This window comes from Rhinopithecus roxellana, chromosome 7 (assembly GCF_007565055.1).
Source record: "Rhinopithecus roxellana isolate Shanxi Qingling chromosome 7, ASM756505v1, whole genome shotgun sequence".
Lineage (NCBI taxonomy): Eukaryota > Metazoa > Chordata > Mammalia > Primates > Cercopithecidae > Rhinopithecus > Rhinopithecus roxellana.
Genome location: NC_044555.1, coordinates 105,781,063 through 105,804,674, shown reverse-complemented (window position 1 = coordinate 105,804,674; position 23,612 = coordinate 105,781,063).

Below are 23,612 nucleotides of genomic sequence, written 5' to 3'. Positions count from 1 at the left end.
GCTGGGACTACAGGCGTGCATCACCATGCACAGCTAATTTTTGTATTTTTTTTGTAGAGACGGGGATTCGCCATGTTGTCCAGGCTGGTCTTAGATGCCTGAGCTTAAGCAAGCTGCCCACCTCAGTCTCCCAAAGTGATGGGATTGCAGGTGTGAGCCATTGTGCCCAGCAAATATAAAATTTTAAAAAACACTCTAGATCATTTTTATGCAGATAGTCCACAGACTACTTGTCACAAAACACTGCTTAGGTAAAAATACTTGTAAAATTTTTCAATAAACAGTACTTATAAAATTTAATCCTCAAAGTCACTGGATATTTGTATCTAATCTCTTTAGGTGTAGTCCCCACAAAGAAACCAAATATTCAGGTGTATTTTGACTAATTAGAAGTGGACTTAGGATATGATCACATTTAACCTGATTTATGTTCCACTAAAACTATCCACAATTATCTTAACAATTTTTAGTAGACTTGGTCACATTATTTACTCTGTGATTGTGTTGTTAACTGAAATCTTTTAGGGCAGGAATGAGTTTCAGGAATGGATGATCCAAAGCTCACAAATAATGTAAGCAAAACAGAAGCAAGACACTCTTCTGTGATAACTTTCATCCACTCCTCTACCTTCTTTCTTTCATCCAAGTTCTGTCTTCTTGAGCAACACAAAACTAATCTTTTCATTTTTCCATGTAAGAACACTTCCAAATATTCGAAGGATGTCATCAGGTACTTCCTAAATCATTAATTCTCAAGCTTTAATGTGCAACAGAATTGAATGGGATGTGTGAACGGGATGAGATGACAGTAGATGAAAGTTTATCTTGAGAGGGGTAGCAAATATGTAGTATTCCCACCACAGGCGGCACACAGACTTCTCAGTAACTCCAGTTCCCCTTTCCCACAGCCCATCAGATTTTTCACAGCCAACCATATGCAAGAACTACTGCTCACAGTCACCTACTTATCTTCTCTCTGCAGTCAGCAGATTAAAAGTCTGCTTTGCCTCAGTAGACCTGCTGTCCATCCTTTTAACCCACAAAGAGAATTAGAATTCTGTAGTCAGTCTTCCTTATTCCAAAGCCACACGAGGAGGAGTTGGAACCTTGGCATGCTTCTTTAAAAATGTGTTTGATCTCTGACAGATTACTGAGGGTACCTTGGCATATTTGTGGAGGATGATCTAAAACTCTAAAAATAGCTATAAGCACAATTCTTTCACATGCATACAATTTGAATAGGCCTGGAAAGATGCTTTTAAGCTCATAAAAGTGTCATAGAATGTTATGAATTGGCTTTACATGCCTCAATACACCCAGTGTACAGATTAGCACTTTTTGTTACGACACCCAGGCTCTGTGCCTTCTACTCTAAACAGCAGGAAAAATTTATGAGCTAGAAAACCTCTCTTGGATTTGGCCTTAGGGAAGTAACGAGTGGAATTTTGTTGTTCACAAGGCTAGAGTGTGAGGCTCCCAGGAATCAGGGAGTGGGGGGTGCACTCACATTAAGTGAAAAAGCAGGATTGCAAATAACAAAACTTTGAAACACAGCAGCCTTATGTTGAATGCAAGGATAGAAAGATGATTGCAACTGTGATGTGGGGAGAGGAGAATTTAGAATGTGGTTTTGAGGAAAAAAAGATCACACTATTGCAGACATTAGGATTAAATGATGTCAATTGTCACACACATACATGTGTGCCTCAAAAAGTGTTAGCATCAGACTCTTTCGAGTGGTACCCAGAAGCCAATTATGAGGTGGCGGTTCGGAGGCTTATGTTGTAGTCACCTTTGTATTTCTCTATTCATGGAACAAACATTTTTGAGTATCAAATGTGTGCCAGAACACAAATATGAATTTGATACAGCCTTTTAGGAGTTTTTGTCCAGGTGAGAAGAAACAAGACAATTAAAAGGATGGTCATATACTGTAATACTTTATCTGATAGAGCTAAGCACAGGATGTTTTGAGAACACAGTGAACTGGAGGGAAGCAAACTGATGAGAAGTTGAAGAAAGGCTTTTTGGAGAAGCGATGCCTGAACTAAATCCTGAAAGATGAGTAGGACTTACCTAGAGGGAAGAGTTTGGGAGGTCATTTTAGTCAGGAGGAGCTGCATGGTATGTAAGTATTTCAGCATGGTTAGACTAGATAGTAAAGTGCAAAGAAAGTGAATGGTAAGAGATGAGACCACAGAAATAGGCAGGAGCCAAATTTGGAAGACCCTATATGCCTTACCAAAGCAGCTGAACTTTCTCCTACAGGCAACAGGGAAGCTGGTAAGTGACCATTTTTGATAATTCATTCTGGTAGCAGCATGGAGAATGGAAAGAACCAGAGGCAAGACCAGTGCAGAGGGACTAGTTAAGAGTGGTAATAGTCGAGGACAGAGATGACTGGGGTCTCAACAAAGATAGTAGCATAGGGGATGGCAGCAAGGAGATGGGTTTGAGACTACTGAGAAAGACTTTTGTTGCTGTCCTTGTTTTGTATTGTTTTGATTCAAGGCTTACTTTGACTTGGAAGTCAAAGTAGTTGATATGGTAGCAGTAGAAAGAGGGCAATGGGATAGTGTGATGCAATATCACAAAAGCTTATTTCAGATAAGATATTTGTGAAAAAGAATTAATTCTGAAAATATTCTTTTTAAAAATTGCTTGTTTTTTTACTCAGCTTGCAAGAGTAATTATTTGCTGAAGATTGGTTGCTTAGCCTATTGAGGGTTAATAACTCATGTGGTTTAGCATGTTCTAGGAAATTGTTCAGTGGGAATAAGGCAAGTTAGGGTCACAGCGAGGGAGAAAGGCTCAGCCAGCTGTCACTTTTTCTTCTTTACAGAAGCACAAATACCCTCTAAGCAATCCCACAAAAAAGAAGCTTTCCACGCCAGAAGTCTGTTTATTTTGCAAAGGAAGAGTCCAGAGAACCATATGGAATGCAATTGATGATATTTAGTTCAGAACATGCAAGAACAGAATAAATAATAAGTTATTAAGGCATGATCTGTATCATGAGATACTGTATCACTGAGAATTAAGTTTAAAATACTTTAAAAAGTTTTTAAAATTACAGATTGATATAATCATTTTAAAATGAATCTTATATAAAATGAAAATCAGAATAGTGTATCGGATTATGAAATGAAGTTATAATGGAAAACAATTATACACAGGACATTGATGAAACTAAATTCTCTATACTAAATAAATTAATCAGGAAGAATTACATGAAATGTTATGACTGAATGAGAATAGAAAATATCACAGGCTTAGACTATGTAAATGATATTACATGATTAATCTTTAATATGGATGTGAAAGGTGACATAAACATTATTAACACTAGATTGCAATGTTAAGGAAATAAGGGATAGAACTAACAATGTGAGAGAAATAAGTGTCTCATCTGTCTCCACGTCCTGTTGAATCCTCCCATAAAATACGTCTTAAATTTAACATTTCTAATACCACGACCTTAATCTACCACAATAGTTAATCTCTCCCACTCCACTTTTCCTCTACTTAACCCCATTGAGCATAATGATGCCAGATCCTCTTCGAGAAACTTGATTGATGAATCTAATCTAGTTTCCTCTTTCTGACTTGAAGGTCTTCCATAACTCAGTTCCATTCTACCTGTGTAAGATATTTCCCATTCTCCCCAACATTCTCCCTTTGTTCTGAACAAGCCATGCTGCATATTGTCCCTAAAATACTACATGCTCATTTCTGTCTTTGTCCCTTCCTGAGATGTCATATCCTTTCTGCTTTGCCTGCCCTATCTTCCTTCATGGCTCAGGTCAAGTTCCAATCCCTTCATAAAGATTTCCTTCACTCTCTTGCTTCTCTGATTTCCCAATACGATTTTAGATGGAACCACATACTCTTTAGACAATTTAACTATTTAATATAAGCAAGTTTTACTTCTTCAACTACATTGTAAATTCACTAAAGGGATAATAATGCAATATTATCTCAATCATCCCAACTGAGTTTAGGTCATTCTTATTCTAACAGTTTGATACAGTGGACAATGTAGACTATGACATTTGGACCCTAAAGACACTTTGACTTCTCACTTATACACACAAACATTTGGTTCTGAATTACATATCACTGACCCTTTTTGTTGAAGAAGTATATTAAGAGTGAACACAGTTCACTCTTTCTATTTTTTGTTTTGAGACAAGAGTCTCGCTCTGTCAGCCAGGCTGGAGTGTGGTGGCATGATGTCAGCTCACTGCAATCTCCACCTCCTGGGTTCAAGAGATTCTCATGCCTCAGCCTCCCAGGTAGCTGGGATTACAGGTGCACATCACGACACCTGGCTAATTTTTAAATTTTTAGTAGAAATGGGGTTTCACCATGTTGTCCAGGCTGGTCTTGAATTCCTGGCCTTAAGTGATCCACCACCTTGGCCTCCCAAAGTGCTGGGATTACAGGTGTGAGTCACCATGCCCGGCCAGTTCACTCAGTTTAACTCTTCAACCAATTTTTTACTAAGTTGTATAAAGACATTTTAATATTTCTATATTAATTGCTATTTTTGGGAATTTTATGGGAATTTTAATCTTAAACAATCTCTTTCATATTAATTTTACAATGAATATTTATCAACTTTAACATTTTTTCTGGAGGTGTAATTGACAAAATAAGCTGCACATAATGGAAGCGTACAATGTCCTAAGTTTTGGCATATGTTTACACTCATGCAGCCCACGCTAGGATTAAGATGGTGAATATACACATCACTCCCAAAAGTTTCCTCATAACTCTTTGCAATTTCTCTTCCCATATTTCCACACCCCCATTCCTTCCAGGAAACCACTAATTTGGTTTCTGTCAGTATAGATTAGTTTGCATTTTTTAGAGTTTTATGTAAATGGAATCATACATTTGGGTAGATCATATGGTAAGTGTATGTTTCACATTTTACGGAACTGCCACACTGTTTTCCAAAGTGGTCTTACTATTTTACCTTCCCAACAGCAGTGTATGAGGATTCCAGTTTCTCCACATCCTTGTCAATATTTGGTAAGGCTAAGGCTAATCCTTTGAATTTTAGCCATTCTAGTAGGTGTGTAGTATTATCTCATGTAGTTTTATTTTTGATTCATTTTTTATTTTATTTTCGTTTTTGAGACAGGGTCTTGCTCTGTCATCCAGGCTGGTCAGTCTGAAGTGCAGTGATCAGTGATGTGATCATGGCTCATTGTTATAGTCTTGACCTCCTGAACTCAAGATATCCTTCTGCCTCAGCCTCCTGAGTAGCTCGAACTACAGGTGTGTGCCAACATGACAGGCTAATTTTTAAATTTTTTGTAGAGATAAGGTCTTGCTATGTTGCACAGACTGGTCTTGAACTCCTGAACTCAAGTAGTCCTCCTGTCTTAGCCTCCTAAAGCACTGGGGTTACAGGCATTAACCACTGCTCCCAACCTATTTTTCATTTCTTAATGACTAATGATGTTGACGTCATTTTATGTGCTTATTTATTATTCATGTATTTTCTTTGTTAAAGTGTTGAAATCATTTGCTCCTTTTTTATTGGGTTGTTTGTTTTCTTATTATTGTTTGTGACTTATTACTCTGGAGAGTTGTATGCACAGTGTAGATACAAGCCTTTATCCTACACATGATTTGCAAATATTTTTGCTCATTCTGTCATTTGTCTTTTCATTCTCTGAACAGTGTTTTTCAAAGAACAGAGGTTTATTTTTAAAAAAGACCAGGACAGCCTGGGGAACATAGCACAACCTCATCTCTACAAACAAACAAACAAACAAACAAAACAAAACAAAACAAAAAAATTTAGCCGGACCTGGTGGTGTGGGGGCCTGTAGTTCCAGCTAGTCAGGAGGCTCAGGTGAGAGGACTGCTTGAGCCCAGGAAGTTGAGGCTGCAGTGAGCTGTCATCATGCCTCTGCACTCTAGCCTGGTGACAGAGACCTTGCCTCAAAAAAAAAAAAAAAAAAAAAAAAAAAGCAGAGGTTTATAATTCTGATGAAGTCCAATTTCATTTCTTTAATGACGTACTTAAGAGATCTTTGCTCAAATCAAGGCCACTAATAGTTCTTCCCATATTTTAGGTTTCAGATTTAAGTCTATGATGCGTTAGAGATTAGTTTTTACATATGATGTGAGATATGGATTCAAGTTAGTCTTTTTTTGCATATGGATGTCCAATTCTGCTTAGCGACATTTGTTGAAACTAGCCTTTTTCCCACTGACTTGTCTTTATACCTCTGTCAAAAGTCGTTTTCCATATGTGTGAGATTATCTTTGGATTTTCTATTCTGTGCTATTGATGGATTTCTCTATCTTTACACCAGTACTACACTGTCTAGATTAGTGTAACTTTTTACTAAGCCTTAAAATCTGGTAGTCTTAGTCTTCCAACTGTGTTCCTTTTTTTCAAATTGTTTTCACTATTCTATATCCTTTGCATTTTCATATGAATTTGAAAATTAGTTTGTCTGTTTATACAAAAATGCCTGCCAAATTTTGGGGGTGAACTGGCATCATAAAAATATTGATTCTTCTAATCCATAAAACTGATATAGCTCTTCATTTACTTATGTCTTATTTAATTTCTTTTAGCAATGGTTTGTAGCCTTCAGCATACAAGTTTTTACATTTTTGTGAGATTTATGCCCAAGTATTTTATATTTTTTGATACTATGGTGACATTTATTTATTTTCATTTGAATTTTTAATTGTCTACTGTTAGGGTATAATATGCAATTGATTTTTGTATATTGACTTTCTATGCCAAAACTTTGCTAAACTCGTTTATTTTTTTGTGTAGCTTTTTTGTAGATTCCATTGGATTTTCTGCACAAATGATCATAGAATCTGCAAATAAAGATAGTATTATGGTTTTACTTCTTTCCAATCTGGATGTCATTTTTTCCTTCCTTCTTTCTTTCCTTCCTTTCTTTTTCTTTCCTTTCATCCTCCCTGCCTTCCTTCTATCTCTTCTTCCTTTTCTTTCCCCCCTCCTTCCCTTCCCTCTCTCTTCAACTCCTTTTTTTTTTCTCCTCTTTGCCTTCTTACTCTGGAAACTTCAGTACAATGTTCAATGAATAGTGAGAGTAGACATCCTTGTCTTATTCCTGATCTTAGAGAGAAAATGTTCAATCTTTCATTACTAAGTTTATTGTTATCTGTAGGTGTTTCCCAAATCCTCCTTTTTTTCTGGTTGAAGAAGGACATTTCTTTCTATTTCTAGTTTACACAGAGTTTTTCTTAAAAATAATATTAGACTTTTTTTTTTTTTTTTGAGACGGAGTCTCGCTCTGTCACCCAGGCTGGAGTGCAATGACCAGATCTCAGCTCACTGCAAGCTCCGCCTCCCGGGTTTACGCCATTCTCCTGCCTCAGCCTCCCGAGTAGCTGAGACTACAGGCGCCTGCCACTTCGCCCGCCCAGTTTTTTGTATTTTTTGGTAGAGACGGGGTTTCACTGTGTTAGCCAGGATGGTCTCGATCTCCTGACCTCGTGATCCTCCCAAAGTGCTGGGATTATAGGCTTGAGCCACCGCGCCCGGCCTAGACTTTTTTTTTTTTTTTAAAGCCTTTTCTGCATTAATTGAGCTGCTCATATGGCTTTTCTTTTTAGTTTGTTTATATGGTGAATTACACTGCATTTTTTTTAATGTTAAACCTTACTGGGTCTTGATGTATTATCCTTTTAATATATTGATACAGTTTGATAAATTTTGTGTTAGATTTTGTTTTTAGATATTTTGCATCTATATTCACAAAAGTTATCAGTCTGTTGTTTTCTTGTAATGTCTTTGTCTTTTTTTATGACAAGGTTGGCCTGGTATAATAAAGTGGTATAATCTCCCTTCTCTTAAGTATCCTGGAAGGACTTGTATAGAATTGGTATTATTTTGTCCTTGTAGATTTCTCCAGTGAAGCCGTCTGGGTCTGGAGTTTTCTTTATGATAAGTTTTAAAACTACAAATTCAATTTTTAAAATAGACATAGGGCTCCTCACTCAACCTCTATTTTCTTGAGTGACCTGTCTGTCGTCCAAGGAATTTGTTCATTTAACCTGTTATTAAATTTATTGCCAAAAAGCTATTCATAATATTCTTTTATTATCACTTTAATGTCTGTAGATTCTGTGGTGATGTTCCCTCTTCATTCTTGATATTGGTAATTTGTGTCTTCTCACTTTTTATTTTAGTCTGTTTAGAGGTTTTTCAGTTTTACTGATCTAAAAATCCATATTTCCTTTAATTGATTTTTCTGTATCAATTCACCTTTCTTTCTTTCTTTTAGGGTGTTTGATCTGCTTGTGGATGGAGTTATGGAGTTACGGGAGGAGGGATGAGGGAGGGGGGGAGGGGGAGGGAAGAGGGGGAGGGGAGAGAGGGGCGGGCGTTCTATGATGTAGGGAGGGGATTCTTTCTTTTTTTCTTTCTTTCTTTCTCGCTCTCTTCCTCCCTCCCTCCTCCCTCCCTCCCTCCTCTCTTCTTCTTCTTTCTTTCTTTCTTTCTTCTTTCTTCTTTCTTTCTTTCTTTCTTTCTTTCTTTTTCTTCTTTCTTTCTTTTCTCCTTCCTTCCTTCCCTTCCTTCCTTCCTTCCTTCCTTCTTTCTTTCTTTCTTTCTTTCTTTCTTTCTTTCTTTCTTTCTTCTTTCTTTCTTTCTTTCTTTCTTACCTCTTTCCTCTTTCTCTCTGTTTCTTTCTCTCTCTCTGTCTCTTTCTTTCTTTCCTTCTTTCTTTCTTTTCTTTCTTTCTTTCTCTCTCTCTTCCTCCCTCCCTTCCTTCCTTCCTTCCTTCCTTCCTTCCTTCCTTCCTTCCTTCCTTTCTTTCTTTCTTTCTTTCTTTTTCTTTTTCTTTTTCCTTTTCTTTTTCTCTCTCTCTCTCTTTCTTTCTTTCTTTCTTTCTTTCTTTCTCCTTCCTTCCTTCCTTCCTTCCTTCCTTCCTTCCTTCCTTCCTTCCTTCCTTCTTTCTTTCTTTCTTTCTTTCTTTCTTTCTTTCTTTCTTTCTTTCTTTCTTTCTTTTTTCTTTTCGACAGGGTTTCACTCTGTCACCCAGGATGAGAGCAGTAGCACAATTATAACTCATTGCAGCCTTGAATTCCCAGGCTCAAATGATCCTTCCACCTCAGCCTCCTGAGTAGCTTAGACTACAGGCCCCTGCCACTATACTCGGCTAACTTTTTATTTTTTGTAGAGATGGTGGGGGGGTCTCACTATGTTGCCCAGGATGATCTCGAACTCCTGGACACAACTCATCCTCTAGCCTGTGTCTCAGGATATATTCCTGACAACTTGGATGAACCTAAAGGATATTATGTGAAATAAGTAAACAAGTTGTCAATGGAATACAATTCAGTTATTAAAAAGAAAGAAATCCTGTCACTTGTTCTTTTTTTAATCACTTGGATGACAGGATTTGATTATTTTTAATAGCTGAATTGTATTCCGTTGTGTATACATACCACATTTTCTTTATCCATTCATTTGTTGTTGGACACTTAGGTTGATTCCACATCTTGGTTGTTGTGAATAGTTCTGCAATAAACATAAGAGTGCAAATATATCTTTGACGTACTGATTTAATTTCCTTTAGGTACAACATACCCAGTAGTAGCAACAGACCCACTATGATCCTACTGGATCATATGGTAGTTCTATTTTTAACTTTTTGAGCAACCTCTATACGGTTTTCCAAATTAGCGATGCTAATTTACATTCCCACCTACAGTGGTTAAGAGATCTCTTCTTTACACATCCTCGCCAGCATTTGTTATCTTTTGTCTTTTTGATAATAGCCATTCTAACTGCAGTGAGGTGATATCTCTTTGTGGTTTCAATTTGCATTTCTCTGATGGTTAGTGATGTTGAACATTTTTTCATATACCTGTTGGCCATTTGTATGTCTTCTTTCAAGAAATATCTATTAAGATATTTTGCCTATTTTCTCGTTGGATTATTTGTTTTATATTTTCTTGCTATTGAGTTGTTTGTTTCTTACATATTCTGGATATGAACCCCTCGTTAGATGTATTGTATGCAAATATTTTCTATTCTGTGGGTTGCCTGTTTGCTCTGTTGAGTCTTTCCTTTGCTTCACAGAAGCTTTTTAGTATGATGTAATCGTCCATTTTTGGTTTTGTTTCCTGTACTTTTGAGGTCTTATCCAAAAATATTGTTGTCCCGTCCAATGTCTTAAAGTGTTTCTCCTATGCTTTCTTCTAGTAGCTTCATAATTTCAGATCTTAATATTTAAGTTTTTGATCCATTTTTAGTTTTTTTATATGGTGAGAGATACAGGTTTGGTTTCATTCTTCTGCATATGGATATACAATTTTCCCAGCACCATTTATTGAAGAGACAGTCTTTTCCCCAGTGTGTGTTTTTGGCACCTTTGTTGAAAATCAGTTGGCTGTAAATGAACAGATTTATTTCTGGGCTGTCTATTCTGTTCCATTGTTCTATGTGTCTATTCTTATGCCAATATCATGCTATTTCAGTTATTACAGCTTGGTGATATATTTTGAAACCAGGCATGATTTATTCTTTGACCTATGACTGTGTAAAGTATACTATTTAGTTTCCACATGTTTGTGAATCCAAAATTTCTTTCTGTTATTGTGGTCAGAGAGTATACTTTGTATATTTTCAGTTCTTTTGAATTTATTGAGACATGTTTTATGTCCCAGCATATGGCCTACCTTGCTAAATATTCTGTGTGCCTTTGAAAAGATTGTGCACTCTGCTGTTGTATAGAATATTCTATAAATGTCAATTAGGTCAAGTTGGTTTAGTATTGTTCAGGTATTTTATATGGTTACTGATTTTCTGTCTTCCTGTTCCATCAATTATTGTGAAAGGGTTATTGCAATCTCTGACTATAATTGTTGATTTCTCTATTGCTTCTTATAGTCCATTGTTGCTTTCTGGATTTTGAAGTTCTGTTATTCATAAAAATATTGTTATGTCCTCCTAATGGATTGATCATTTTACCATTGTGAAATGACTTTCTTTATTGCTAGTAATATTCTTTGCTCTGAAATATACTTAGTCTGTTACTAATGTAGCTTTCTTTTGATTAGCATCTTTTTCTATTTTTTTACTTTTTATCTATTTATGTCTTCATATTAAAATGCACTGTTTGTAAGTAGAAAGTAATTAGGTCTTCCATTCTTATTCAATTAGACCATTTCTGCCTTTTAAATGGAGCTTTATTTACATTTATTAACATTCATATTTAATAATTATTAGTGTGGTTTTGCTTATTCCTATCATCTTGCTATTTATTTTCTGTTTCTCCTGCCAGTCTTTTACTTGCTTTTTCCTCTTTTAATGCCTTCTTTTGAATTAAATATGTATATTTTTACTATTCTATATTATCTTCTTTGTTGGCTTATTAGCTATAACTCATTGTTTTGTTTTTTAGTACTTGCTTTAGGGTTTATAGTATAATTTATCACAGTCTACTTGCAAGTAATATTTTTCCTGTTCACATATGTTATAAAAACTTTACATTAGTGCATTTCCAATTTTCCGCTCACAACCTTTCTGTTGGGGTCAATAAACTTTATCTGTAAGGGGTCAAATAAGTTTTTTCAGCTTTGTGAGCCATACGGTCTCTGTCACTACTCAACTCTGCAATTGTAAAACAAAAGCAATCATAGACAATACGAAGATGAATTAACATGACTATGTGCCAATAGACCTTTATTTACAAAAATGGATGCTGAGCTGGATTTAGCCCACAGACTCCATGGTTTGCTAACCTTTTCTTTTTGCTTTTGTTTTCATACATTTTACTATCACATCTGTCAGAAACCCATGTTACTTTATCATTATTGTTTTTGAAACAGCCATTTATCTTTTAAAGAAATTTAAATAATAAACATTAAAAATATATATTTACCCATGAAGTTACCATTTCCAGTGTTCTTCATTCTTTTATGTAGATCCATGTTTATGTTTGGTTTTATTCTCCTGCGGTCTGAAGCACTTCCTTTAACATTTCTTATAGTATAAGTCTGTTGGTGATGAATACTTTCAACTTTTGTATGTTTGAAAAACATCTCTTTTTTTAATCCTTCATTTTTGAAGCGCTTTTTTAGTGGATATAGAACTCTAGGTTGACAGTTTATACCCCTGTATTTTAAATATGTTACTCTTCTGTCTTCTTACTTGCATTACTTCTGATATACTGTAATCTTTAGCTTTTTTCTCTGTACCTAATGTATCTTTTACTCTGGCTGGTTTTAAGATTTCATCTTTGTCATTGGCTTAGGGCAATTCAATTATGATATGCCTTGGTGCAGTTGTCTTTGTATTTCTTTTGCTTGGAGTTCATTGAGTTTCTTGGATGTGTTAGTTTATCATTTTCATCAAATGTGAAAAATGTTTTTCATTATCTCTTCAAAAACTTTTTTGTAACTTATCTCTCTTGCCTTTTTTTGGCAAGTCTCCAATTACATACATATTAGGTCAGTTGAATATGTCTGTTTGCCCTATTTATTTATTTTTGGTCTTTTTAAAATCTCTATGTTTCATTTTAAATAGTTTCTATAGCTATATCTTCATTATCACTAATCTTTTATTCCACAATGTCTAATCTGCAGTTAATCTCACCTTGTTATTTTTCATCTTGGTCATTGTAATTTTTATGTCTAGACTAATCTTTTCTTCCATAGTGCCTAATCTGTAGTTAATCACATCTTGTTATTTTTCACATCTTAGTCATTGCAGTTTTCATGTCTGGATGCTCAGTTGGGTCTTTTTAAAAATCGTGCATGTCTCTACTATAGGTTTTAACATATAGAACACAGTTATAATGACTGTTTATATGTCTATGTTTGGTAATTTTAACACCTGTATCCATTTTAGGTTGTTTTCAATTGATGGATTTTCTCCTTGCCATGGGTCATATTTTTCTGTTCCTTTGCGTATACGGTAATTTGTTCACTGGATGCCAGAAATTGTTAATTTTATCTTTCTGCCTGCTGGATATTTTTGTATTGCTATAAAATTATTGAACTGTGTTCACAGTTAAGTTACTTGGAAACTGATCCTTTTAACTCCTACTTTTAAGAGTTGTTAGGCCAAACCACAGCTGTGTTTAGTTTAGGGTTAATTATTCCCCACTACTGAGGCAAGATCATTCTTGGTTCCATACTCAATACCCACGAATTATAAGGTTTTCCAGTCTTGTTTATAGGAATGTGTGCTAATCCCTGCCATGTGTGAGTTCCAAATACTGTTACCTTTACTCATTTTGGAGGGCTGTTTCCTGGGCTTTTGGTAGTTTTCTCACATTCTGATGAATATTTAAGATAGACTCTCTGCATATCTCCTGAGTTTTCTGTGTAACTCTCTCCTATCCAGTGAACTATTCTGCAAATTGTAACTGTCTTGGTGTCCATGAAATCTCAGGTTTCTCTCCTAAAATTAGGTTGCCTTCCAGGTTCTGCCTGAATTTCCCCTCCTTGTCTCATGGCCTGAAAACTCTCTTAAAGCAATAAGATTGGGCATTTGTAGGTCTCACCTCCTTCGTGTCCCATAACTCAGGTGTCACTGTTCTTGTTGCTTGATGTTCGGTGCCTTGAAAACTGCTGTCTCATATACTTTGTCTAAGTTTTTGGTTATTTCAGGTGGGAGGGTAAATCCAGTCCCTATTTTTCTATGTTGGCTTATAGCAGAAGAACCAACACTGTTTTTTGGGTCATATATAATATAGTAAAAGTATTAGAAAACTTAACATACCCAGCACTGACAATGTTCTTGCACATATTATTGTTGACAATATAAATTGGTACAAACCTTTTGGAAAGAAACTTGGCAATACTTACTAAAATATTATTATTATTTTTTTGACAGAGTCTGGCTCTGTTGCCCATGCTGGAGAGCAGTGGGGCGATCTCAGGTCACTCTCTGCCTCCTGGGTTCACGCCATTCTCCTGCCTCAGCCTCCTTAGTAGCTGGGACTACAGGCATCCGCCACCATGTCCGGCTAATTTTTTTTTTTTTTTTTTTTTTTTTTTTTTTTTGTATTTTTAGTAGAGACGGGGTTTCACCATGTTAGCCAGGATGATCTCGATCTCCTGACCTCATAATCTGCCTGCCTCGGCCTCCCAAATTGTTGGGATTACAGGCGTGAGCCACCGTGCCCAGCCAATACTTACTAAAATATTTTAAAATATTTCATCCCAGCATTTTGGGAGGCCAAGGTGGGAGGATCATTTGAGCCCACGTGTTTGAGACCAGCCTGGGCAACATGATGAGACCTGTCTCTACAAAAAATAAAAATTAGCCTGGCATGGTAGCACGTGACTGTGGTTCCCGCTACTTGGGAAGCTGAGGAAGGAGGATGGTTTGAGTCTGGGAGTTCAAGGCTACAGTGAGCTGTGTTCACATCACTGCACTCTAGCCTGAACAGACCAAGACCCTGTCTCAATAAATAAATAAATAAATAAATAAATAAATAAATATGTGTATGTGTGTGCATATATATATATTTCTACTCTATGATTAACTGATCTTCTTGAAATCTAGCATCCAGAAATATAAACAAAAATGCTTTCTCATAATATCTTAATAACAAGGTTATACATAATAAAGGAATATTGGTAAGAACTCAAATAGCCAATCATAAATGCAAGTAGTATATGATTATGTAATATAGGGTAATACATATCATACAGCAGGGGTCCCAAAGCCCTGGGTGACGAACTGGTACTGGGCCACATAACAGGAAGTGAGTGGCTAGTGAGAGAGCAAAGCTTCATCTGTATTTACAGCAGCACCCCATCACTTGCATTACCACCGGGGCTCTGTCTCCCATCAGATCAGCGGTGGCATTAGATTCTCGTAGGAGTATGAACCCTATTGAGAACTTCGTATGCAAGGGATCTAGGTCATACACTCCTTATGAGAATCTAATGTCCGATGATCTGTCACTGTCTCCCATCACCCCAGATGGGACCATCTAGTTGCAGGAAAACAAGCTCAGGGCTCCCACTGATTCTACATTATGGTAAATTGTGTATTTCATTATATATTACAAAGTAATAATAATAGAAATAAAGTTTACAATAAATATAATACACTTGAATCATCCTGAAACCACCCCCTGCTCCTCCTCCGCCCCCCGCAACACCAACTGGTCTGTGGAAAAGTTGTGTTCCATGAAACCTGTCCCTGGTGTCAAAAAGGTTGAGGATTGCTGTTATATAGTATATGATTATAATATTTCTAAAGAGTATGTCACAATACAAATAAATGCTTAAAATATGTATAAATAAAATAGATAATTAATGAAATAAGAATTTGTGCTAATAGGAAAACCTAGAACCCAATGTATAAAAATATCATCACCAAATACAACAAAATGGTTGTATTTGGGAACTGGGTTTATGAGTAAGTTTTCATAATGAAGAAAAAACCTTGAAAAAGATTGTGATAATCTTAGGTTCATGATACTTTAAAAAAGAAGCCAGTCTATTTAAGTCCATATAAGAAAGTAGGTTGATTTGAAGTTTAATGGAAGTTGTTAACGAGCAAACGTAGTAATTTTACTTAAGTTAACCAGGCAGCACTTAGCAATTGGCAATCACTACTACATGGGGATATCTTGGAAGGAGTAAAGTAACTAAGTATTTTGGGGCTGAGAAAAGACACTAATGCAGATGGATAACTGCCAGGAGTTATAGTGGTTTAGAAACTGGGTTTAGGAGTCAGGCATGCTTCTATTAAAATTTTTGCTTTGCCACTTCTCAGCTGAAACCTGAGATAAATAACTTAATTTCTCTGAACAATCATTTCCTCACTTACAAAATGGAGACAATAATGATGCCTGTGGCTGGGCGTGGTGTTTCACGTCTGTAATCCCAACACTTTGGGAGACCGAGGTGAGAGGATTGCTTGATGTGGCAATCAAAACGTGGTGAATCCCCATCTGTATAAAAAATAAGTATACATATGTAACAAACCTGCACGTTATGCACATGTACCCTAGAACTTAAAGTATAAAAAAAAAAAAAAGACCTCAAAAGCAATTGCAACAAAACCAAAAAACAAACAAACAAACAAAACAAAACAAAACAAAAATACAAAAATTAGCCATGTGGTGGTACAAACCTATAGTCTCAGCTACTCAGGAGGCTGAGGTGGGAGGATCATTTGAGCCTGGGAGTTTGAGGCTGCAGTGAGCTGTAATTGTGCCGCTGCACTCCAGCCAGAGCAACAGAGCGATATCTTGTCCAAAAAGAAAAAGCCTGCTTCACAAGACTCTTGTGAAATTAAGAGAGTTAATTTACCTTTAATACTAGCTGTCATTCTTTGAGTACTTACTATGTGCTACAAGCTCTTTCAGGTGTTGTATTTATATTAACTAATTTTAATACTCTCAATATTCCTATCAGGTAGGTAGCATTATCATCCCTATTTTTCAAATGAGGAAACAGATGCAAAGAGAAGATAAGTACTTGCCCAAAACCACATAGTTATTAGGTGGCAGAGGAGTAGAAGCAGAAAGGACTAAATTAGGAAGTTACTGTAGTAGTCCAGAGAAAATAGTGACTTGAATTGAGGTTACGGCAGTGGAGATGCTAGTAATGTGAACAGAGACTTTATTCCAGTGAACAATTTGCAAACAGGGGAGATACAGACTTTGGTGTAAAATGAAGGTGTGTTCCAGAGAACAAACAGTTTGTGTGTGTGTTTTTGAGTCAGGGCCTCACTCTGTTGCCCAGGCTGGAGTGCAATGGCACGATCATTGCTCACTGGAGCCTCAAACTCCTGAGCTCAAGGGATCCTCCCACCTCAGCCTTTCCAGTAGCTGGGACTACAGGCACATGCCACCATGGCTGGCTAAATTTTTAATTTTTTTGTAGAGATGAAGAGGACCTTGCTCAGGCTGGTCTTGAACTCTTGGGCTCAAGCAATCCTCCTGCCTTGGCCTCCCAAAGTGTTGGGATTGCAGGCATGTGCCACTGCACCTGGCAAGTTTGTGTTTCTTTCTTTATTTTATTATTGTTATTATTTTTAAGTTCCAGGGTACATGTGCAGGACGTGCAGTTTTGATATATAGGTAAACATGTTCCATGGCGGTTTGCTGCCTCTATCACCTAGGTATTAAGCCCAACATGCATTAGCTCTTTTCCCTAATGCTCTCTCCACCCACCCTCCCTCGACAGGCCCCAGTGAGTGTTGTTCCCCTCCCTGTGTCCATGTGTTCTCATTGTTCAGCTCCCACTTATAAGTGAGAACACGCAGTGTTTGGTTTTCTGTTCCTGCATTAGTTTGCTGAGGATAACAGCTTCCAGATTCATCTGTGTACCTGCAAGTTTGTGTTATTTTTAAATATTTATTTATTTATTTATTATTATTACTTTTTGAGACAAAGTCTTGCTCTGTGACACAGGCTGGAGAGCAGTGGCTTGATCATGGCTCACTGACACCTGAAACTCCTGGGCTCAAAGCTATCCTCCTGCCTCTCAGTCTCCCAAGTAGCTGGGACTACAGGTGCACGCCACCATGTCTGGCTATTTTTTTTTCTTTTGTAAATGGGGGGGGGGGTCTCACCATGTTGATCAGGCTGGTTTCCAACTCCTATGCTCAAGTGATCCTCCCACCTTGGTCTCCCAAAGTGCTAGGATAACAGGAAGGAACCACCATGCCTGTGAGTTTGTCTTTTATAGCAAAAATTCCAACCAAGGTTTCCAATGAGGTCCATTTATGCAAATGAAGGATTCAAACTTGCTTAGTTCTGATTGGTTGACACCACCAAGTCCTAATTGGTTGATACAACCGATCCCTGATTGTCCAGGGCAGGTGAATTCTGATTAATTGGTTTCCAAGTTCCATACTAGAAGTCTGTCAGACTTTTCTTTCAAACAGCTTGGGGAGGGGTGATCTGCCTGCAGTTTATCTTGGCACCAACAATAGGAACTGGTTTGGCTTGACTGTAGAAAGTGAGGTCCTGTGATACCTTTACAACATCTTTCTGAGAACAGAGTAAGTGATGGCTCTCTCATGAGCCATGGCCACCTGGTTCTGTTTTAACTCACTTCAGTTAACCACAAGGAGTCCATTTTGTCTGTTGACTAAGCATACAGGGACATACTGTAACAGAGGTCAAACGGTATGGTGCATTTATGTCTGTAGTTTTGCTACCCTCTCAAAAAGCTATCGCTTACCACCATTAAAAGAAGCCATTGGAAGCTAAGAAAATTTTAAGCTCCTCTGAAACCTAATAAAAGGTTTTAATATAAGTAGAGGTGTTTAAATAGAAGGTTTTTATTAAGGAGTGTTTAAGATATACCATATGGAAGAAGTAGATGAGTTCATCAAGAAGAACCTAGTTGTTTACGAATTAGTACCTTAGAAATATCTACTTCATTATTTAATGACTAGTGTTAGCTGTTTTAATAAAGATACTTTTAAAACCACAAGAGAGGGGGAAAGTATGTTAGTTTTCTACCTTAATTACACCTGGTAGTGTGAAACATGAGAACATAACAACCAATATATTTTTTCCTACTTTGTGGAATCATACCATAAATGTAGACAATGTACTTAAGCAGAAATAAATATCCTCTTGAAGGTTATCATCGCCAGCCTAAATCTGTAATGTAAGTGAAAGCTGGAATTTCTGACTGCCTCACCAAAACACATTTAAGATATTCTGCAATATTTGCTCACATACTCTCTACTAATATACAAACTAGGGTCATGATGTAGTCCATGGTCAAGAAGAAACAAATCTTGTCACCAAATAGAAAAACTGGATTTTAGGGTCATGTGCGACCCTGTTATGTTTAGTGTCAAGCTTACAGATTTAGACTTTAAAATAAATTTCATCATTCATCAAAACAAAACAAAAGAACCCTTGTGGCTGGGCATGGTGGCTCGCTCCTGTAATCCCAGCACTTTGGGAGTCCAATGTAGTCAGATCGCTTGGGCTCAGGAGTTTGAGACCAGGCTGGGAAACATGGTAAAACCCATCTCTACAAAAATTACAAAAATCAACCGGGTTTGGTGGCGGGTGCTTGTAGCCCCAGCTGCTTGGGAGGCTAAAGTGGGAGAATGGCTTGAGTCTCGGAGGCAGAGTTTGCAGTGAGCTGCTAGATTGCACTTCTGCACTCCAGCCTGGGTGACAGAGCCAGATCCTGTCTCAAAAAAGAAAACAAAACAAAACAAAACCCCTTGTAATTTGGGTGCATTGCCATTAGGAGATGCCTTATAGCAGTCCAACAGAAATTCATAAGTTTAATCAATTGAGGAAGATAAACTAAAAAACCTAAACTTGTAAACCAGTCAAGTTTACTTGAAGTAAATGCCATACAGAATGGTTAAGATTGAAGCAAATTTTAAAGTAAAAAAATATGATTAGACTTTCATAGATGCCCAACTGGATTCTTCAACATTTCATTCCAATCTCCTTTTTTTTCCCTTCTGTTGCCCAGGCTAGAGTGCAGTGGAGCAGCTAGGGCTGACTCAGCCTGGAAGTTCCAGGCTCAAGAGATCCTCCCATCTCAGTCTCCTGAGTAGCTGGGACTACAGGTGCACATCACTGCTCTCGGCTAATTTTTATTTTTTTATTTTATGTAGAGACAGGGTTTCACTACGTTGCCAGGGCTGGTCTTGAACTCTTGGGCTCAAAGATCTTCTCTCCTTCATCTCCCAACCTGTTAGGATTATGGGCATTTTATTATGGGCATTTTATTATGCCTTCTTAGAGGTAGTATGATAATTACTTAGGTTTTACTTTTAGGAATTTGGATTTTGCTTGAAAAGACCCTATTTCGTTGTTCCCTCTCCCATAGTGCAAGAAGAGGAAAATATAAAAGATACACTTGCCAAAAAGGGCATATGTCATGGTCTTAGACTGTTTTGTGTTGTTATAACAGAATATCTGAGACTGAGTAATTTTTTTTTGTAGAGATAGGGTCTCGCTATGTTGCCCAGGCTAGTCTCGAACTCCTGGCCTCAAACAACCCTCCCATCTTGGCCTCCCAAAGCACTAGCATTTTAGGCGTGAACCATCAAGTCCAGTTGACACTGGGTAATTTATAAAGAAAAAAGGTTTATTTAGCTCATGGTTTTAGGAGTTGGGAAATATGAGAAGCATGGTGCTGGTATCTGCTTGGCTTCTGGTGAGGGCCAAGTGCCAGGCCAAAACACAGCAGAGAAGGTCAAGGGGAAGTGGTCAGTGGGAAGAAGAGAACCAAACAAGAGGAGGAAAATGGCTTTATAACAATCTGCTCTCTGTGGAACTAATCCAGTCTCAAGAGATTGAAAATGCACTACCAGGAAAACAGAACCAAGACATTCATGAGAGTTCTGCCCCATGACCCAAATACCTCCCAGTAGGCCCCCTACCTCTCAACTCCACCACATTAAGTATCAAACTTCAACATGAGTTTTGGAGGGGGCAGATCATCTACAAAACAGGTGTTTTTCCATGTTTATACATCATAGCATGTTTGTTTCCATGTTTATACATGAAGAGGAGATTTTCCGATGTAATCCTAAGGAAGACTAAAAATCTTCCTCAACATTATGTTTTCTAATTGGACGTAACAAGTTTACAGCAATTTTGTGTGATGTTTTACTTACTTTCCTTTGACCAAGCTACACTAGCAAAATTTAACAATCTCTGTATTTTTACATACAACTCTAATAAGAAAACTCTTCAAAATTTGTAACAGACCGATGTCATGTACACAAAAACATTTAGGACATATTTTAAAGAAGGATTTGGAACATATATTTTAAATAAATGTCATGATATCAGGTTAAAATACTAGAAACACAGAGGTCAAAATCTGGGATTGCATTAGAGGCAGTAAGCAGAAACTGGAGTCAGGTTAACTGTTTATAGTGAAAACACAATGATTAGGGGAGGCAGGAACTTGGGGTGAATTGACAAAGCTATAATCTCAACAGTAACACTAAAGGAAGTGCCCATTAGTGCTGATAGCAAATAGCATGGAAGAATTTAGGAACTGCTCTGCTGTTAACTCATGGTCCACTCAGATAGGTGTCCTATTGGCAGAATGAACTTAAAACCATTGAAAATAATCATTAATATGCTAGTTACTTAATATAATTATCTCATATAATTCTCACTACAATCCTAAAGATAGCTAATAATGTAATGATCTCTGGTTTATAGATGAGGTATCTGAGACTTTCAGAGGTTAAGTGACTTGTCTAACATCTCACATTTTTAAAATGTCAGGGCAGAGATTGTAACCGAGATGGAAAATAGTAGTGTTTGTTGACATCAACTTTGAAGACTAGGTATGTAGTAGCTTCTTTTAAGTAATAGTGATCATTCGTACATTTGCCCAAATGCTTTATGAGTTAATAAATATTAACTTTGGGATTAATTAGTTTGTTAAGATTGGTTAAAGCAGGACAAAGGATTATCTGAAAATGCAGAATCAAGAACAGATAGGTGAAGGAGGATCAGAGATGCTGTATATAGTAGGTGGTAAATTATACTAAAATACATTAACGTATAGTCCTTTACAAGGCCCCATGAAAGAATAGGGATTTTGGAAGAGACTGAAGATCAAGTTACTAGACAGAGGAGGGCCAAGTGGGTGTCCTCTTCCTCCTCATCTCTAATCATTTTGTATGCATTTATCAAGGCTTTCTCTAATTCAAGACTGTGCTGAGATTCGAGTGAGCAGAACTGCTTATCTTATTCCAGCTGCGGCTAACTCCAATAGTTTAGTATGCGGTAAAGCAACATGTTTTCTCAGGTTTTTGATACATGTTTTGATTACACCCAGCATTTCATTTTTTCCCCTAAAGTTAGCATTTAGTTGAGCTGATGTTTTCAAAAAACATACTACAGAGATTTTCATGTTGTTTTCCTGGGTCTTGATCAAGATTTAAAAAAAATTCATAATATACTTTGAGCTATTTAATCTCCAAGTTGATTGCCTTTTTCTGGATCCTGAGCTAAAACATATCTCACATTTGATTTATTTACAGATTAGTAAGAACATCCTGCACTTTAGCCCAATAATCTTGACCTTTAATAGAATTTGTAGCTTTGGACATTTGGTTGTGCCTTTCTTTCTCCATATATTTATAAGTGTTTGTTTGGAATAGCAGTGAATATAAACTGGTCTGGAATTTCAGAAATCCTCTCTAGAGTTCTTTTGAACAGAAATTACATTTGGAGTCTGCCAGTGATTTAGTAGAGGCTGCATGTTTTGTTCAAAACTCTCCTACTTTACCCCCGTTCTCCTTGTATATGTCATATAGTTGGTGACTTACCAACATACATTTTGTAATTTTGGCTTGGATAATTCGGACTGCTGGCTGTAATTCAACCAGTTACCAATGTGTCTTTTCAGGGATTGCATTGCAGTGGTAATCAGTGTAAAATATCCTCTAGTATAGACTGAACCAAAAAATTCATGCAATATGTCAGATATGTCTTTACCCACAATTATCAGGACATTTACTAATTTTTTCCTTGGCTTCCTACGTTTTGAATGTTCTTTATTATTTTAGGTTTTGAAGGAGTAGAGGTGTAGTAAAGAGATTAACACTTATTGAGTGCCCAGTGCTATAGTATTACTGGCATGGAGAGTTTCTGGCACAGAGCAATTGCTCCTTAAATCCTTATTAAATGAATGAATGAATGTCAAGTATGTGCCTGTCACTTTACATGTATGACTTTATCTATTCTTACCACAATCGTATGAGGTATGTACTATTTTCCCTTATCTATAAAATGGAAGAATAATAGTACTTACTTTACATGGTTGTTATGAGGATTGATAGACAAGTATATGCAAAGCAGTCTCTGGCAAGTAGCAAGCACTTTAAAAATATTATTATTATTATTGTTATTTTCCATTGTTACATGTGAAGACACTGAAGTACCGAGCTTTTAAGTCATTTTCCCAAGTATTGCACAGGGAGTTAAAAGTTCAGAATACATTTCTAAACTTTAGGCCCTCTCTTCTAAATTTTTTGGCCTTAGTGTTCTTGTCAAAGAGCTCTACAACATGTTATTTTGTTTGATTTTAATGTATACATAGCTTACTTAATAAGCGTCCCATTTTCTTACTTAGATTATCTTTCAACCTTTTGAAAAATTATTTTCCTTCTTAAATTTGGCTGTACATGACTTTTTTTACTGGACAGGTATCCTGATAGGACATATTTTTCCTGGAGTCCAATACATTGTTTTAAATAATTGCGAAAATTCTCATTGACTAATTATTAAAATATTTTCTTTCCTAATCTTTTCTCTAACTAATGAACTTAGTGTCCTTTCTCATTCATCTTAATTCTGAAGTTCTCAATTATGAATTATTAATTAATAATTTGATTTAAGATATAAGGAAGATGAGGTATAAGGTGCAACATGCCTTTTTGACACTGGTGTGTTTTAATAATTTATCCCACTTGCTAATTCACTATACAGAGTGTGATTCTCTGTTTTCTTTCTTCTGGGTCATGCATGTGGTGAATGTAATTTCTCATAACATAATCATTTTAGTTAACCAGTATAGCCACAAAGCATTTTAGACAAGTTGTAATTCTTTCCTGTAACTTTTTATAAAGTAGAGCCTATGGCAGATAAACTTTTTTGAAGTGG